We start from the raw sequence: 4945 nt of genomic DNA on the forward strand, positions 1-4945 counted from the left end.
TTTTGGAGCTTTTTTTTTTTCTTTTTCCTTTCCAGTAGCGTTATAAAAGCAACAACATGTGATGGTTTCGATCAAAGCAGCTATAAACCTGGTTTAAAAAGGCCTGACATGAACACACCCAACAACAAATGCCACGTCCACCACAAAATCACACACACCTCTGTGTTAACGGCTGTTTTTTTTACTGAGAAACAAGGCCTCAGGATAAAAATCTGAATTTAATGATATAATTACAGGAAAGCCGTTTGTTGTAATATCCTCAGTAACTTGGAAAAGCTGTTAGCTTTGTGTTTATTTGAGAGACTTAACTGTTTGACACGTTTGGCACTGCACCATGCACGAGCCTTTCGTGCGCCCTGAAAAACAAGGCATATCGAGGGGGAAAGGTGACATAGCGATGAGGTGAGGTCACGCAGTAAGAGGCCGATAAGAGAGATAGATGAAGGGAGAGGAACGGATAGATAGAGAGGGAATGTGATAATGAGCGCCACTCATTTTCAAGTCAACATTCTCCGCAGTGTGTGGTTTCTCCGACAGAAGACCAGCAAACACCCAACAACTGTTCCTCATTAGACTGAAGACGGAGTGAGACACAGGACACGTCCCATTCAGCTCCGAGTCAGGGAAGAGCTTTTCAAAGCCATGGTGTGAGGCGCTGTGCCACACATGTGCATATAGGGGTTCTCTATAGTTTATTCTTCTTCTTCTGTGACCTTCCTCTCATCAACATGGTTGTTTTTTTATCCATAAAAAAAATATCCAGAACAAAACAGTTTAGCTGAGAATGCAACAATGTCCAATGAAAACAGTGATATGATTGATGAAATGTTTGTATCTCACCCATCGTGGTGTAAAAAAGATCGGACGTCGATAATCTAGCATCTGAAAACAATCAGATGCCCCGCCCCCGGAGCTTATAACATGTCATGAAATGCAAACTGTCCAAGTCGAGGAATCTCTCTGATCTCTGACATCACAAGTACAATTTAACGAAATGATTTTACTGGGAATTGGGGAAAAAAAAAATGTCATTTGTAATGAAATCATTACTGAGGTCAACAAATAAAACTCCAGCTTGAAGATTGAACAATATCAGGAATCAAGAAGCTTTATTTGCTTTATTTGCCATCTGTACACGCACACACAGCTCGAGCACAGAGGAATTCTCTGCTCACAGGTCGCAGAGAAGTGCAGATAGAAGCTTTCAAGTTCTTGCAGCTCTGATGGATTTAAGTAGCTCATGATCCGGTCCACTTGTATTATCCGCAGACATGAAAGCCCCACATCTTTTCCTAATTTCCTGCATTAAACCAGGGTTTTTGGTTTGGGAAGATGTGGACAGTCCTGGAGGGGATGGACACAGATGGACGTACAACAGCTGATGTAATTGCTGACACACTCTGTATAGACATATTATCTGATGCCTCTTTTAATGCATTCATATTTGTGACCTCTAGTCAGTCCAGGTGTTAATTCTGACTGTGACAGACCGGGTCAGCCTTCAGCTGTTTGGTGTATGAAGCAGGGTTGCCAAAGTGGGGTCTGGGCACAGCCTTGTTTGCATTTTTTTTTAGATTTAACAATGAAGCACAGACAGCCCTCTCTCCAGCCACTTCCACCAGCTCCTCCAGGGCATCTGAAAGATTTCCCAGGCGAGTCGAGAGAGATAATCCCTCCAGCATTTCCTGGGTTGGCCCCAAGGTCTCCTCTCTGGAAAGACATGCCCAAAACACCTCCCCAGGGAGACATCCACAAGGCAGCTGGCTCCTCATCTCCTCAGCTTGCTCCTCAGCTCCTCAGCAGCTGGTTCCTCCTTAGCTCCTGGAAGGAGATGTTCTCGGTAGTGTGTGCTGGCAGTTTCAGCAGTTTCTCTTATTTCTGGATCCTCTTCAGTTTTCTGGGATCCAGAGAAAACCAGGTTGACTCTCATGCTGCGCGACTTTAAGTGATTCCTTTATGTGTTTATTTTCTTGTGAGAGACACCTGTTGCTGGCTGAACTCCAGCAATTCCCACAGCACTCAAATCTCTTTGTGCAAGACCTCCACTAAGGAAAGTCAAGCATCAATCAGCTTCCCATTAATGGAGGTAAGAATCTCCACAGATTCAGTGTCAGGAGGAGGAGCTTCTCCAGATAAATCCTCCAGGCGGCTTCTCTTCGATGAGGAAACTCATTTTGGTCTCTTTTTTCCGTCATTGCCCAAACCTCATGACCATAGGTGAGAGTTGGAATAGGTGAGGTCATAGGTGAACCTCTGGCTGAAGGTCGTAGTTCGATGAAGCTAAGAGGACAACATCATCTGCAACAATGTAATGATGATGTGAGCCACCTATACATTTACATCACCTTAAGTCACAGTGTCTTGTAAGATAAAACATAGTGTCAGGGTTTTCTCGTAAGTTCATGGTGATTTTTTTTCATCACACAGCAGCTGTTGATCCAGGATTTAGTGAAAAGTTAACAAATTTCATTTTGCTGTGACTAAATGAAGGTGAGTCCTTGTAAAGTGGCTAAAATCACGTCCATGTTATCAGAGAGCACAAGCACCGTGTGTGTGTGTTTACTATATACCCTCATACAATTACACATCCAAAAATCCTCAACTATCACTTTAACACGTAGACTGTGATGAATAGACAAGATAGACTGTGTTGTGTGTTATAGTTGTGCCTGTCTTATTGTCGTGTGTGTGACAGTTAAATAGAGGAAAGTGGACTCTTTGCTTTGAGTAAAGTGCCGTTTAACTTTGACAGCATATCATGAAGCTTTCAAAGTGAAACTATAAGCCTTAAATTGGAGCAGATGTAAAGTACAAGTGCCTTAATGATGTTTTATAGAGCTGACAGCATGAGGAAGCCGAGCCACATGGAGCAGCGAGGACTGCTCTAAATCAAGCTTGTCAGCAGGCCACATGTTAGGCAACATGAGAAGCATGTGATGTGTCTTCTTAAATATGAGTGCACTCAACTCACTGAGTGTCAACAAAGACAGCAGGGTTGTTTGACTTGTGACAGTTCTCTGTTTTCTACTCCGCCCTGCTCCCATTTTCTTCATTCTTTCTTTTTACAACCTAAACAAGCGCAAAACTAAACTATTATACAACAGAAAAGAAAAGAAAACACAATTCAAAGAGCTCTTTGAACCATTTTACATTATTTCATGTCTTCTGTACGGTCACATTTAAAGTCATTCTGTCACGTTTTTAATTCCACGCTGTGATGACAAACACATTCATTCATTCATTCACTTCATTTTTGTCCCTGCATACCTCTGTGCATCCTTTGTGCTGGTACAGATGTTTACACAGTACTTCCTCTAGAGGGCAGTGCTGAGTACCGACGTGGTTTTCTATGCGACACAAACACACAAATGAGTGACTTGTAAAACAGTTGTTTTGGGTGAAACTGAATCATTGTTAACATTATGCTTCAGTACATATGAATATTTGACATTTGCTTTGTTAAATGTTGGCGATTAACGCAGGTTTTCAGGATTTTTTAAGTCTTTTTTAGTCTTTTTAACTTTGATCTCCAGTTGGACATTGTTGGCTGATCAATTAAACCTGCTGCGCCCCGCGGTGCATCATGGAGTGAACCTGAGCGCCTGGCAGTCACTCTCTGAGGTTTGTCGTTTACAGGTAAGAAAACAACGAGGAGGCTAAATGTCGCTAACCTCTGCGGCTAAGTCTACCACCTGACCCTTTACATGGGGGTTGCAGGGAGACCTGGAGCCAAGCCCAGCTGACACATGGTGAAATCCTATGATGAAATGACATCAGTCCTCATATGGTTGCACCATGGTTGGTGTGTTCAGATACAGATGTACGAACGCTGAATAACGTAATACACGATGAACCAGTGAGTAACAGGCAAACATCATTGTCCTGGGGTGAAGAACAGTGAGAGCAGTTGTTGCAGAACACAGTTGTGAAATGGAAATGAAGCTTTGATTGTGTGTTTCTTCATAATTCATTGCTGGAGGTCAGACTTGGCCTGTTGTTTTTAAATAAAGTAGATTGTACTTCGAGGTTTTCTTCATCTGTACAAAAAGATACAGGTTTGTCCTGAACATCAAACTGAATCCACCTCCAACTAATGAGTGGAAACATATCAAATGTAATTGACCAGAAACATGACACTTAGTTTCCTCTTTGTCAGCACACTGCAGGTTAATAGTAATAGTTCTTCAGGTTCTTTTGAAGATTCATTCAATCAGGGCTTGTGTGCCTTTACCGTATTACACAACAATCAATAGATGACACGACCACAGTGATGACTGAGGGAACCCATTATCTCATTATAATGTCATACATTTAGATTTATGTTATAATGTCATATAGTTATGTATCAAAATAAGAAGGAAATGTTTTGTTCTCACACAAAATACATCTTACTATAATATTGTATTTTCTGGCATGGCAGTGATACGCCTTTGTGTACATACATTTTCACAAAAATTGGAAAATAATTCACAATTAGTGAAATCAATGGATAAAACTTTAAAATAAAACTTTTAATACAAACAAATATCTATTACTTTTGTAAGATTTTAATTAAATGGGTTCACTAAATGTCTAATCAGCAGAGGTGGGTTTGTAATGGCCCTTTCTCATAATTATGACTTTTTATCTCATGATTTTGACTTTTTAATCTCATAATTATGACTTTTTATCCATAATGTCGACTTACTTTGAGGATATTTTTATTATCACGGCAAGTTTTTTTTTTCCGGCTTCCATAGATTAACCTTTAACCGACAGATTACAATAAAATAAACCTGCTGCAAACCTGAGCAGTGTCCTGCTGCACGCACACACACACACACGCACGCATGCATGCACACATGCGCACACGCGCGCGCACACACACACACATTCACCTGCATGCGTCCTGGCAGAGCAGACTCGTCACAGAGCGCAGGCTTGAGGAGGAGTGAGTCTCTGCTCT

Source organism: Solea solea, chromosome 19 (genome assembly GCF_958295425.1).
Source record: "Solea solea chromosome 19, fSolSol10.1, whole genome shotgun sequence".
Taxonomy (NCBI): domain Eukaryota; kingdom Metazoa; phylum Chordata; class Actinopteri; order Pleuronectiformes; family Soleidae; genus Solea; species Solea solea.